Source organism: Protopterus annectens, chromosome 16.part0, assembly GCF_019279795.1.
Source record: "Protopterus annectens isolate FY-2018-M chromosome 16.part0, PAN1.0, whole genome shotgun sequence".
NCBI classification, from domain to species: domain Eukaryota; kingdom Metazoa; phylum Chordata; order Ceratodontiformes; family Protopteridae; genus Protopterus; species Protopterus annectens.
Window position 1 is genome coordinate 774,617,125 of NC_056750.1, and position 15,057 is coordinate 774,632,181.

General features: G+C 43.9%; 1 protein-coding gene across 1 annotated transcript in view; it reads right to left on the reverse strand.

The window, feature by feature from the left end:
- The window catches only part of ANAPC2 (anaphase promoting complex subunit 2), a 1,102,972-nt gene that overhangs the window by 706,027 nt on the left and 381,888 nt on the right, over positions 1 to 15,057 (reverse strand).

The following is a 15,057-nucleotide window of genomic DNA, read 5'->3' on the forward strand; positions in this document are numbered from 1 at the left end:
CCAAGTGCAAGGTTTGCTTGTTACAGAACTTCTCTGAGAGGAGCTAGAGTTTAATTTAGTTGCATTTTCAGTGAACTACCAGTTTTTAGCTGTTGATATTGTCATTGTTGAAAGGAAGTTATACATTCTCCATACATACATTATGACCTAACTAACCAGACACAGACTCCTCAAACTTTACGAAGTTTAGTACATCAACAGCGATACCATATATTTTTGTTACCATAGCCAGTTTGACTCTGATCAGCAGAGCATTGCAGGCTTCATAAATCTTGAGTGCATTACTTTGCATTCCCTTACGTCAGGAGAAGAGAATCAGAAACTCCATATTAATGGATTCTTTTAATAGTTTTTATTATTAAACTATTATATTTAATAAAAAGGTAACCGATTTAAAGAAGCTGTTGCATTATTCCTGAAAGTTTATGAATGGTAAGTCACCTACAGATTGTCACTCGTACCTCTCTAACAGAGACAAATGGGGGGTATTTTGTTTAGATGTTTTAATACACAAACACATCAGGCTGGATAGCAGCATTATAAAATATAAACAAACTGAGTAAGACAGACCTTACATACAAACATGCTTACATCTCAATTGCTTGCTACAAAATGGCAGTCAGGCTTGCACGTGCTCAGTATTTATACACTTGTGCAAACTCCTTCTGGAAAGCTTCTTACAGATGCATACACTCACATTGATCTACATCCTCCATCTTAAAAAGATTACCCTTGGTGAGTTAGGCATGCATTATTATAGACATTAGAAACAAACACAATGTTCATGTCCAAGTTGCTGTGCATCTGTTACATGGTCTGGAGATATAACCGGATCTTGTACCATAACAACTTGAAATGAATTTAGCAACAGGGACCGTCTTCGGTGAACAACTCCTGTCAGGAACTTCTGGACTCGTCAAAGTAACGGGAATATTCTCTAGAGCTTCCTCCAAAATTGGAACACCGGTCAACTCACTCTGAGATAGACTGTCTTTCTCACAGGGTATGTGGTGTGGTATAGGCTCGGACACTAGTCTCATGTTTCCAATTCTGCCTAAATTCTGCTCCTTGTGATTCTACAATGTACGATCTTGGCTCTGGGCATATGTACTTCACGACAACAATCTTATGTGAGGATGTGACATCACTACAGACACATTACAATGAACAAGGAAGTGACGACCCTTTAGAACAGGGTATGAGATGTTCGGAGAGGCTGAAAAACAAAGGGCAGCATTTTCATAACTACATGACCAGCAATCCCAAGGATTACCTTGCACAGGGGGGGCTGAGACCGAAAAATTTGAACCATGTTCCTTACCAGCAGATGAAAAGATTGACTTAGCCATTGATATTATTAACACAGTAAGTGAAAATAACATTTGTGAAACTTCTAGAGGTTCCAATGATAATAACCTTTTGGCACAAGGATTTTTTTTTACAAAATGACTGGTGCAATGACTTTGATGTATTTGATATTTAAGGGAAAATAAGGTCTGTGCTGTTAACAGTGGTTTTAATGATGATAATTATTTTGTTCAAAGTTTAAATACTATTGATGAAAGAAAGGGTGATGTTCTTGATGCTTTTTTGCAGTATATTGAAAGTGAAGTTACATATAATGACAATTTAATGCCTAAAGTAGTTTTTAATTATGTGGGGGATTTTAAAGTTTATAACTATTCCAGCAAGCATATTCAAACAGCACATGCTAACTTATTAGCTAAAGTATTCACTTATATACCTAGCAGGAGGGGAAAAATTGCGGATGTGTTAATTGACCTCAAATTATTCACACGTAAATTAAACTTACTTATGTGGTTTAATGATAGTGCATTGAATAGTAGTGATAAAGGTAGGATGTTATGTAATCCTAGTACTTTTAACCCACCTTTATGTAATATAGTGGGGATTTTTGAAAAGGTTTGCTAGTTGGATTTAAGGGAGACATTTAAATGTGCATGCAGTGATGCAAGTAATCGGACGGCAGAAGAAAAAAAGTTACTTTTGGATATATCTAGGGGCACCCAAATATGGGTTATGAAACCCAATAAAAGTAAAGTACAGTTGTGTACACTCACCATAAATGTAGATGTTAGAGTGTATTCACTGTTGCAGTCATCACACTTGGGTTATCATGCCAGGGGTAGCCCTCAGTCAGCCCGAATACCAGAGGCTTAGTATTTCTGCATCGGTTGCTGTCGCTTCAGGACTGACGTCAGGACGTCAGTGGTATAAAATCAGGCAGCTGATGCCATTACATTAGTTTTTTCTTGCCCAAAATGTCAGGAGCCCCCAAATAGGGAGCTAGGTTATGGTGGAAGAACACCACCAGTAGAAAGTAAATAACAAAAAATTCTCTGTAAAGAGTGAGGAAGAGAAAGAGAGATAAGGGGGATGGAGGGTTGGAAAAGTACAGTTGTGTACACTTACCATAAATGTAGATGTTCGAATGTATTCACTGTTGCAGTCATCACATTTGGGTTATCTGCTTGCAGTAGCCCTCAGTCGCCCTGATTATCAAAGTCTTGGGTCCTGCGCAGGTTGCTGTCACATCTTCCGTGACGTCAGGTAGTCTAGAGTATAAAGCATGCAGCAGACACCATTACATCAGTTTTTCTTGCCCCAGATGTCAGGTGCCCCTTTAATGGGAAGCAATTAAATATATATATATATATATATATATATATATATATATATATATATATATATATATATGGGTCCCCTTGACTTCATCAACACGCCGAAACACCGATGCTAAGAAGACCGACTTGAGAAGACCGACGAGACAGATGATCGACAAGGTAAAATCCAGACAGCCGAAACACAGACATGGGCAACGTGTGAGCGCGAGTCGGTAAGTGTGCGATAGTGAGGGATTTAGCATTAGGGAGAGGACAGGTAAGTGTGCGATAGTGAGGGATTTAGCGTTAGGGAGTGGACAGGTAAGTGTGTGATAGTGAGGGATTTAGCGTTAGGGAGCGGGAAAGGTGAGTGTGCGGTAATATCGGACTTACGGTGCGGGTAAGGTAAGTGTGCGATAGTGACTGACTTTAGGTGTAGTGGTGGGTTAAGTGGGTTAGGGTGCGGGTAGGGTAAGTGTGCGATAGTGACAGAATGCAGGTTTAGTGGCGGGTTAAGTGAATTAGGGTGCGGGTAGGATAAGTGTGAGGTAGTGTCGGACCTTAGGGTTAGGGTTTGGGTTACGGTTAGTGCATGTATAGTTGTGTGTAATGTGTAGTTTACGTTGTGTGTCGGTGTTATGGTGTTCGGTTTTGTGAGTTGTCGGTTTTGTGTGTTTTCGGTGTTTTGGTGTCGTTTTGAGTGTCGGGTTTGCGGCATGCCGGCGTTGTGATAGGGATCTATATATATACATACATATATATACATACACACACACACGGTTATACTTGCAACAAAAAAGCAAATACACCAAAAAGCTTTTAAGTATAGTAAAGGAGAATAGAGGTATACCCAAAAGAAGTCAGGGGGCTGGAAGGAGGGTAACCAGGACTGCAACAGTGAATACACTCGAACATCTGCATTTATGTTAAGTGTACACAACTGTACTATGTTCTTCGTGTTTCACTGTTGCAGTCATTACATTTGGGTAGATTCCCAAAGCTAAGTATGGGAGGTGGAATTTAGATAGCATTAGGACCAGCTATAAGGCCCTGCAAGACTGCAGTGGCAAAGCCAGGTCTGGATTTAGAGAAAATTGGCAAATGGTAATGCTTGGTGAAAGTATGTACAGCACTCCAGGTAGCAGCTTCTAGGATGTCTCCAGTAGGGACACCTCTGAGAAAGGCTGTAGAGGTAGCTGCAGCCCTGGTTGAATGGGGTCTTATCCCCTGTGGGATAGGTTTTCCATGGTGCTTATAGCAGAAATGAATGCAATGGCCTATCCATTTAGAAATGGTTTGCTTTGAAATAGCCTTCCCCTCTGCCCCTGCAGAAAATGCCACCAGCAGTTGTTCAGATTTCCTTAGAGGATTAGTCCTGTCCAAGTAAAATCTAAGCTGTCTGTGCACATCTGAGGAGTGCAGTATAACGTTCCCCTTTGTTCTGTGGATTAGTAAAGAATGTTGGCAAATGAATGGACTGATTAAGAGCCACACTGGATACCACCTTGGGCATGAAAGAGACTGGTCCTGAGGGATACCCTGTCCACATGAAAGATGATGAAAGACTCCACTGCCATAAGGGCCTGTAATTCAGATACCTTTCTTGCTGAAGTGATTGCTGAAAGAAAAGCGGTTTTCCAAGAAAGGAATTTTAACTCTGCAGTTGCAGCTCACTCAAAAGGAGGAAGAGTGAGTTTTTTCAATACAAAATTAAGGTCCCAGGCTGGAGTTAGGGCTCTTCTGGGTGGTTTTAAGTTTTTGGCCCCTCTGAGGAACTGCTTGAGCAGTGGGTGGGAAAAGAGGGGCGTTTCCGTGTTGTAATAAGCTGAAATGGCAGAGGTGTGAATTTTGGAGGAGAAAAAGGAAAGGCCCTTGTGAAGCATCTCAGTTAAGTATTGAAAAATCTGAGCTAAATTGGGCGCTGCTGTGGCCATTCCTTGAGTTAGGTTCCATGCACAGAATCTTTTCCATTTTTCAGCATAAGACTTTCTAGTACTAGGTCTCATTTCCTCCAAAATGCCAACCGACACTTGTTTACTGAGGGATGGTAACAGAGAGATTAGGTAATTAGCCAGGCTGCCTGGTTCAGGGTTTGAAGCTGAGGGTGCAGAATCTGGCTCTCCTGCCGAGACAGCAGAGTAGGGGTCTGAGGTAGGTGCCATGGGGCCAGCTGTGACACTGCACAAGGGGGGGGGTACCAGTGCTGGCGTGGCCAGTCTGGTGCAATCAGCATCATCTTTGGTTTGTCCTGTTTGATCTTTAGTTGTACTTTGAAGAGGAGAGGCAAAGAAGGAAAGGCATAAACTGATACATTTTTCCAGCTGAAGGACAGAGCGTCCACTTTCCAAGCTTGTTTGTGGGGAGTCCTTGTGCAGAATTTGTACAATTGGTAGCTCTGTGGAGAGACAAACAGGTCCATATCTGGGATCCCCCATTTGTTGATCAACATGTTGAAAATCTTTGGTTCTAGTTTCCACTCATGTGGGTCCATGAGATTTCTGCTTAGTTCGTCTGTCAGAGTATTTAGTTTTCCTGGCAGGAATTGAGCCTGTAGATGAACTTGGTAGCTCAAGGCTGTGTTCCACAGAGCCATGGCTAGTCTGCAGAGTGGGGTAAAGAATGGCTACTCCCCTGCTTGCTTATGTACCACATAACAGTGGTGTTGTCAGTCTTTACCATTAATTGTCCTGGAAGAATGTGGTCCTTGAAGGCTGTCAGAGCATTCTGTACAGCTAACATTTTTTTTTTGATTGATATGCAGGTGCATTTGACTTGAGTTCCATTTGCCGTGAATACACTTCCCTACCAGGTGAGCCCCCCCATGCATAGTCTGATGCGTCTGTTAGGGTTTGGGCGGCAGGGTGTACAGTGAATGGCAGTCACTTGTTTTGGTGGCAGGCCTCTGCCCACCAAAGGAATTCTAACCGTAGGCAAGGTATGATAGGAATCATTGCTTCTAGATCCTGAGAATGTTGACACCATAGGCTTTTTAGATACCATTGTAGTTTCCTCATATGCAGTCTTGTATATGGAATTAGTAGAATGCATGAGGCCATGAACCCCAAGGCTTGCAGTACTTGCCTTGCAGATAGCAGGGTTTTTGTGGCCACTAGTTTGAAGTAAATTGTCAAATGAATTTGTTTCTCTGGCGTGAGGAAAGCCATCTGGAAAGTTGTGTTCAAGCATGCTCCCAGGAAGATAATTTGTTGACAAGGTACCAGCTGGGACTTCTTTTCGTTTATGGTGTACCCCAGACAAGTTAACCCCTTTTGTACAAATGCCAGATGATTCAGAAGTATGTCTTGGCTTTCTGCAAGAATTAGACAATCATCCAGGTATGGGTATATTTGACAATTTCTTTGCCTGCAAAATGCAATGACTGGAGCTAGGCACTTTGTGAATACACTGGGTGCAGTAGATAAGCCAAAGGGCAGTCCAGAGAACTGATCGTGTGTGTAACCTGCTTTGAAGCGTGGGTATTTTCTGCAAGATTCCCTGATTGGGATGTGCAGGTAGGCTTCCTTTAAATTCAATGCTGCCAACCAGGCATCTTTGCACATCATGGGAAGCAACTGGTGAAGAGTTAGCATCCTGAATTTTGGAATAATCAAAAAGGTATTTAGGATAGACAGGTGCAAGATAGGACGCCATGAGTTGTCTTTTCTGGGTACCAGGAAAAGTCTTGAGTAGAAACCTTGTCCCTTTTCCTCTTCTGGTACAGTCTGAACAGCCTTTAATCTTAGAGAGAGAGAGAGAGTACTTGCTTTTGAACCTCTGCCCACTGATTTGGGGGTAGATCTGGCCAACCGTTTGGGGTTGGTAACGTGTGGAAGTGAAATCTGTATCCTGGGGAAACTATGTTTAAAACCCATTTGTCCTTGGTAATGAGTTCCCAGTTTTTTGCTTGCAGAGCAATCTTACCCCCTAAAGGAGCAGCCAGTTGAAAAGTGCTTGGAAGTTTTAAAGTTAAGTCACTGAGACAGCTTACCATAGGGGGAAGTCTTATTACTCCCTGATTTGGAAGTATAAACCCCACCCACTGCTTAGTCATGTGCGTACCCTGGGACTGAAGGCTGGGTGTTCTGCTGGTTCTGGGTTTGAACTGAGAAGTCCTGGAAGAGGCAGGAAAGGACCAATTATTTGAGGGCCAGTGCCCACTAAATCTAGGAGGCTGCACTTGTAAGAAATATTTAACAGTTTGCATAGACTTAGCTTTTTCCTCCATCTTTTTACAAACTTGTTCTGCTTCGTCACCAAACAGGCGGTCCTGATTTCAGGGAGCATCCAGCAATTTAATTTTAACATGATCTGGCAACGATTGCTCCTTAAGCCAAGCTTACCTTCTAAGTACAGACCTGGTGCAGCCCTACAAGATGCCTCTACTGAATCAAAACCACATTGCAAAGTATGTTTTCCAACCTGTTCAGCAGAATGCATTAAATCCTGTAAATCCTTCTTTTCAGCACAATCAGGAATCAACATAATTTTCTGTTTAAGCAATTCAATAATATGCTGCTGATACTTTAACATATGAAACTGGCAATTTAAGGCCCTGATGGCCAAGGTTTCCGAGGTGCAAACCTTACCCCATCTCTCCAGGACCCTGGAATCTCTATCAATGGGGATAGGATTTCTGGCAGTAGTAGCCTTAATGCCCTTGGGTCTCTGTGAAATGGTCGCAGGATCCGAAGTAGGATTTTTAAAAGGAACTTGTGAGAATCAGGAACCCTGTAATATCTATCAGGTTTTCTGGGAGCAGGAGGTGAAGAGTCAGGGGCCAAGCTAGATTCCGAAAAGGCATCGTCAACTATGTCCAGCACAGGAGGGATAGCTAAAGGCCTGTGTTGGGGAAGGAGTAAGAAATCTCCAAGCCTCTTTTAAGAATCAGAGTAATCCTGGCTTTCCCAGTGAAAATGCTCCCTAAGAGTATGCAAGGTTTCACCAAAAGAAAAATCCTCTGGGGGAGAAGCGGAGGGAATGGAGTCTTCTGCATCAGAATCCCCATAGGTAGTTAAGGGTAAATCCTGGTCATCAGAGGAGACAGAAATTTCAGAATCCTGGTCAGAAGTATCATAAGCAAATTTAATCCTAGGTCTCTTAGAGGGAGAAGGTTGGCTTCCCCTGATTAAAGTAATAAGGTCTTCAGCCATTCTTATTTGTTTTTTAGGCATGGAGGCCTGACCATGCGATCTGGGTGTCAGCTTCCTAGGCATGGTTCGAGTTTTAGGCCTAGAAGAAAAAGATGGCATTAGTTTAATATTCAAGTCAGTAGGCCTGAATACACCCTCAGAAGCCGGTGCCTGCACAGCGGCTCCGGACCCATCCAAGGTAGAGAGATCCGCAGGTTCCACAGTTGAAGCATCTCGTGGCATACTTGACTCAGAATAGGTCTCAGTAGAGGCCTGTGAAATTGAAGTAGCGGGTATCAGGGGCTGCAAAAGCACCTTACGGAGTACTGGCGAACTGGCGACTAGCTTAGAAGCGTCGTCGGCAGCTTTGGACATAGGCGGCCTGTCTCTGTCTTTATCTTTGCATTTTTTCAGAATGTCGGTAGTTGGGTTGTTTACCAAAGATATATCTGGATAACTGAACAGAATACCAAAATATTTAGAAGCGAAAATGTACCAACGATGAATAGTTTGTGGTTTAAACAAGGCACAAAACCGACAGCGAGGTACATCATGGTCAGGGCCTAAGCAAGGAATACAGTACGAATGAAAATCTTTATGAGGTATTTGCTTTCCACAAGAAATACAATTACTGACTTTTATTGACATCGGTTTAGAGCAAGAAAAAGTTTCCCCAATGGGGTACTTAGCTTTAGTTGAAGACTTCGGTTCTGAAACTCGAAAACGAAAATTTCAGTAGTCGGCCGAATTGCTTCTGCTACCGCGTGGCAAGAAAGACTGATGTAATGGCATCGGCTGCATGCTTTATACCTCCTGACTACCTGATGTCACGGAAGATGAGACAGCAACCAACGCAGGACCCAAGACTTTGATAATCAAGCCGACTGAAGGCTACTGCAAGCAGATAACCCAAATGTGATGACTGCAACAGTGAAACACGAAGAACATCCAGGACTGCAACAGTGAATACACTCGAGCATCTACATTTATAGTAAGTGTACACAACTGTACTATGTTCTTTGTGTTTCACTGTCACAGTCATCACACTTGGGTTGATTCCCAAAGCTGAAGAAAAGGGCGGAGGCGGTCAATAAGACTGTGGGCTGGCTAGGATGCCCTGCAAGACTGCGGTTGCAAAACCTGCCCTGGATTTGAAGATAAGCAGGTGGTAATGCTTGGTGAAGGTATGAACGAAAGTCCATGTTGCAGCCTCTGGGATGTCCCTGGTGGGGACCCCTCCGAGAAAAGCTGCAAAGGTGGAGGTTGCCCTGGTGGAATGCATCCTGAACCCCTTAGGGTGCTGTTTCACATGGTGTTTGTAGCAAAAAAGGATGCAGTGTGCTATCCATTTGGACATTGTTAGGATATGGCCTTGCCCTCTGCCCCTGCTGAAAAGCTGACTAGCAATTGGTCAGTTTTCTTAAAAGATTTAGTCCTATCCAGGTAGAATCTGAGCTGTCTGTGCACATCTAGAAAATGCAGAATTCTTTTTCCCTTGTTTTGTGGGTTAGAAGAAAAGGTGGGCAAATGAATTGATTGGTTGAAAGCCACACTGGACACCACTTTAGGCATGAGAGTTGGGTTAGTCCTGAGGGAGACCCTGTCAGCATGGAAAATGATGAAGGACTCTACAGCCATGAGTGCTTGTAGTTCTGAAACTCTTCTACCTGAAGTGATGGCCAGAAGCAAGGCTGTTTTCCAAGAGTGGAATTTACACAAAATTAAAGGTCCCAAGCTGGGGTAGGAGCTCTTCTGGGTGGCCTTAAATTGTTAACCCCTTTTAGGAACCATTTGATGAGAGGGTGTGAGAAGAGAGGTGTGTCTGTGCTGTAATGAGCAGAGACAGCAGAGACATGAATTTTAATAGAAGAGAATAGGCTCTTGTGTAGTAGCTCTGGTAGGTAATATAGGATGAGAGGTAGGGAGGGTTGTGCTGTTTCAGCTCTTTTAGCCTGGATCCAGGTGCAAAATCTTTTCCACTTATCAGCATAGGATTTTCTAGGGCTGGGCCATCTGGCTTCACGTATAACAGCAAGGACTTGTTTGCTTAGGCTGGCAGCTGGAGGAGAGGTCAGGGTATAAGTCAGTCTACCACATTCAGGGTCTGCAATTGCGGATGCATGAATTCTCCATTCTTCTGAATCAGGAGAGTTGGGATCTGAGGTAGGTGCCATGGTGGCAGGGGTGGCAGGCTGCGCAGCAGTGGGTACCAGTGCTGGCATGGCCAGTCTGGGGCAATCAAGATTGCCCTTGGTTTTTCCTCCTTTATTTTGAGCAATACCCTTGAAATTAGTGGTAGAGGGGGAATGCATAGATAGAGAGGTTTACCCATTGGAAGGACTGAGCAACCACTTTCCAGGCCTTGCTGTGAGGTTCCCTGGTGCAGAATTTGCTGAGTTGGTGATTGTTGTGGGAGGCAAACAGGTCCACCTTCGGGGTGCCTCATTTCTGGGTTACAAGGTTGAAGGTTCTGTGGTATAGCTGCCACTTGTGGGGGTCCAGCAGGTTTCTGCTTAAGTGGTCTGCCAGAGTGTTTAGGGAGCCTGGCAGGAATTGTGCTAGCAGGTGTATTTGTATGGCTAAAGCAGTGTGCTAAAGGGTCATGGGGAGACTGCAGCGAGGATAAGAGTGAGTTCCTCCCCGCTTGTTGATATACATCACTGTGGTGTTGTCCGTTTTGATAACTAGAGGCCCCGGGGAGAGTAGGGGTCTGAAAGCTGTCAAAGCGTGCTGAACAACTAGCATCTCTTTTTGGGTGATGTGCAGATGTATTTGATTTGGGCTCCAATGGCCCTGAATGTACCTGCCGTCCAGGTGTGCACCCTAAGCATAATCTGATGCATCTGTGGTGAGGGTCTGGGCAGCGTGGGGTTGTGAGAAGGGAAGACCCTTGTGGATGCATGCTGCTGCCCACCAAAGAAAATCTTTCCTTGGACAGGGTAGAATAGGTATGATAGTTTCCAGGTCCTGAGAGTGTTGACACCAAAGGCTTTTTTAGGTACCACTGTAGTTTCCTCATGTGCAATCTGGCATATGGAATGAGTAGAATGTAAGAGGCCATGAACTCTAGAGCTTGCAGGATTTTCCTTGTGGATAACTGGGTTCTGGTGGCTAGTTGAGAGAAGTAGCCTGTCAGGTAGACTTGTTTTTCTGAAGTAAGGAATGCCATCTGGGATGCTGTGTCCAGGCTTGCTCCCAGGAATACAACTTGAGTGGGGGCTAGTTTTGATTTCATTTATAGTATACCCCAGGGAGGTCAGTAGGTCCTTTACAAAGGTCAGGTGCTATTAACAGCTTTTCCTGTCTGCCTGAATCAGGCAGTCGTCTAAGTAGGGGTAAATTTGAATATTTCTTTGTCTGCAAAAAGCAATGGCTGGAGCCAAGCATTTTGTGAAAACTCTGGGAGCAGTGGATAAGCCAAAGGGAAGAGCAAATAGCTGAAAGTGCATAGATCCTGCCCTGAAACAGACATTTCCTGCAAGATTCCCTGAATGGGATGTGTAGGCAGGCCTCTTTTAGGTCTAGGGTGGCTAAACAAGCATCCTCAGAAAGCATAGGAAGAAGCTGCTGGAGGGTGAGCATTTTGAATTTTGGTATCACCAGGAAGGTGTTTAGAATTGATAGATCGAGGATTGGGAGCCAGTTAACCTCTTACTGGTACCAGGAAAAGCCTGGAATAAAAACCTTGGCCTATCTGGTCTGCAGGAACAGGCCTTATTGCCCTCATGGAAAGCAGGGAATCAACTTGTTTGTTGGCCTCTGCCCACTAGTTTGGAGGAAGATCTAGGAACCTTTTTGGGGTTGTCAGAGTGTGGAAATAAAATTTGTATCCCTGGGACACTATGTTGAGGACCCATATGTTGTTGGTAGAGACCCAGTTGTTTGCATGGGAAGAGAGTTTTCCTCCTAGGGGCACAAACAGGTGGGCAGAGGGGTGGAGGTGTAAAGTCATTGAGTTTTTTCCATAAGGGGGTGGGCTTAGCACTCCCCGATTTTGAATTGGAGGAACTTCACTGCTTAGATCTCTGCATTCCCTGGGACTGCTATTCCTTGGGTCTTGGCTGAGTTGGCCTGGAAGGAGCCGGAAAGGACTAGTGCTTGGATGGGCAATGCCTATTGAACCTCGGAGGCTGGACCTGTAAGAAGTCTGTCTACACAGACTTAGCTTTTTCTTCCATCTTTTTTTAAGACCTCTTCTGCCTTGGTGCCAAACAAATTGTCTTTGTTCAATGGTGCGTCCAATAGTTTTGATTTGACGACATGGTCTGGCAAGGCATGTTCCTTAAGCCAAGCATGCCTTCTAAGTACAGAACCACTGACAGCTGCCCTGCAAGATGCTTCTAGGACGTCAAAGCCGCATTGCAAAGTGCATTTAGTAACTTGGCTTGCAGAATGCATAAGCTCTAGTAATTCTTCATTTTCTGCAAAAGCAGGAAAGGTAGATATTTTTTGTATGGGGAGTTCCAAGGTATGTTGCTGGTATTTCAGCATGTGGAACTGACAATTTAGCACTCTAATGGCAAGAGCTGCAGAGGTGTACTCTTTTTTTTTTTTTTTTTACCCCATCTGTCTAAAGCTCAGGAATCCCTGTCCGAGGGGGTGGGATTCTTAGCTGTGGTTGCTTTAATTCCTCTGGGTTAGCAGTAGGATTTTTGAAAATAAATTTATGAGAGTCGGGGACTCTAATACCTGTCAGGTTTCCTAGGAACAGGAGGTAGAGTGTCAGAAGTCAAACTGATTCCATAAAGACAATCTACAAAATCCAGGACAGGAGGAATGGCTAAAGGTCTGTGCTGCGGTAAATCTAAGAATTCCCTGAGTCTCTTTTTGGACTGAGGATTGTCCTAACATTCCCACGGGAAATGCTCCCTTAAAGTATGTAGGGTTTCACTAAATGAAAAATCCTCTGGAGGAGAGGCAGAAGGAATGGATTCATCTGCATCTGAATCTGAATCCTCATAAGCAGGTAAGGGTTGCATGCCTTCATATTCAGAAACCCCAGAGTCATTGTACTCCTGGTCAGATAAAACTGCTTGGGAGAAGTCTCTCTTTTGGAAGGAGCAGGTTTGGCTTCCCCTAATGCACATAATGTCTTCCGCCATTTTAAGCATTTGAGACTGAGGCATGGAAGCAGGTGCCTGAGCTTGGGTAGTCTGTTTTTTAGGCGTAGTTCATACCCTGGGCCTTAGAAACTCAGCAGTTTTAGAAAGAACTGAAAATGCAAAAGAAGTCAGAGTCAAGTACTGGTAGTGCAAATTACTTCCTCTGAAGCTGGTTCCAGACCCATCCAAGGTAGAGATATCCACAGGATCCTTAGTCAAAGAAGAGTCTTGCGGCATACTGGACTCCAAATGGGTCTTGGTAGCGGGCTGCAAATCCACAGAAGTGGGCATCAGGGGCTGCAAAAGCATCTCACTGAGTACCGGAAAACTGAAAACTAGCTTAACGGAAGTGTCACCCACAATTTTGGACCGGTGCTGTCTGTCTCAGTCTTTATCTTTTTGTTTTTTCGGAAAATCGGTAGTTGGATGGTTTACCGAAGCCATAACGGAATACAGGGACTGAGCGAAAATATTTAGCTACAATAGGGGCCCGACAACATAATTCTGGCACTGAACAAAGCACAAAAGCGACAGCGAGGTACATCGTAGTCTGTGCCTAAACAGGTGACGCACAGACTGGAAGTCTGTGTGCGGTATTTGCTTTCCACAGGCGAGACAACTGTTAACTTTTTCTGACATCGGTTAGAGCAAGAAAAAAAGGATCACCAATGGGGTACTTCGCTTGAGACGACTTCAACTTCAATTTGGAAATAAAGCTCCGGTAGCGGCCGACCAGCACTCGTGCATACTCCTGCTTCGGGCTCCTCTGCAACGACTGATGTAATGGCGTCGGCTGCCTGATTTTATACCACTGACGACCTGACGTCAGTCCTGGAGTGACAGCAACCGATGCACAAATACTAAGTCTCTGGTATTCGGGCCAACTGAGGGCTACTCCTGGTAGGATAATCCAAGTGTGATGAGTGCACGAAGAACATTCGAGATGTTATTATGGGATAAAAGTGATTACTTTAACAATACGGCTGTCCTCTTAATGGAAGATACTTGCCAGGAAACTTCAATTAATGAAATTAACATTTCTTACAAAAGGTTAGACATGTTATTAGATGACATGTTGCATCAGGGACAGATTAATGAAGATGCCTATATATGAGGAATGAGCATCCTGTGGTGGCAAATATTTTTGGTCTTCCTAAAATTCATAAAGGATTAAAAAAAATCCCACTTTTAGGCTTACTGTCGATGTAAAAAGGAGGAAAACTTGCTTTATACGGAAATATTTGGATATTCATTTAAAAAGAGGGATGCAATCTTTTCGGTATATTTGAAAGGATTCCTGGCAATTTTTGTTGAAAATAAATAACATTCAATATAAAGAAATTAGAAGTTATGTACCTACCATAATGTTCCATGTTAGTTGTCTTCTCTCGCCTTCTTTCTTGCTGGATGGGTTCGGAGCCGATCCTCGGCTCCGACTCGGCACTTGCTTTAGCTCGAGAACTCCTTTTACCAGCTCGAGGCAACCCTATATCCCATGATGCAAGGCAGAACAACCTCAGATCTCGTTTGGCAGCTAACTGACCCTGCTAAAGACTATCCTAACATAATTAGGAACCATGGTTCCTAAAAGAAGTCCTCATAACAATGCTCCAGAGGAAGCAATCTAATAGGAACTCTCAAGATCTGTCCAGGCCAGGGGAAGGAGGGAGGACGAAGAAAGAAGGCGAGAGAAGACAACTAACATGGAACGTTATGGTAGGTACATAACTTCTAAATGTTAAGTTGTCAATCTCGCCTTCATTCTTGCTGGATGGGACCGCGTCCTAGCACCTGTATCCCGGGTGGCTCAATGGAACAGACTCTTGAGAACTGTGGAACCAAAACTGGCCCTATCTCTGGAGGCCAAATCCAACTTGTAATGAGACACAAAGGTATGAGGCGTGGCCCAAGTAGCTGCTGCACAAATAGTGTCAATGGGAAGTCTATCCTGAAAGGCTACAGAAGTGGATAGACTCCTGGTCGAATGTGCTTTTGGCTTAGAAGATAGTTGTTTGCCCCTTAGAGAGTACACATAGGAAATGGTGGAAGTCAACCATCTAGATAAGGTCACTTTAGAAACTGGAAGACCTAACCTGTTCTCTGCATAGGAGACAAACAATTGGTCTGATTTTCTAATTTGTTTAGTCCTATGCAAGTAGAACCTGAGCTGACGATGAACATCCAAAAAGTGCAGCTTCTGTT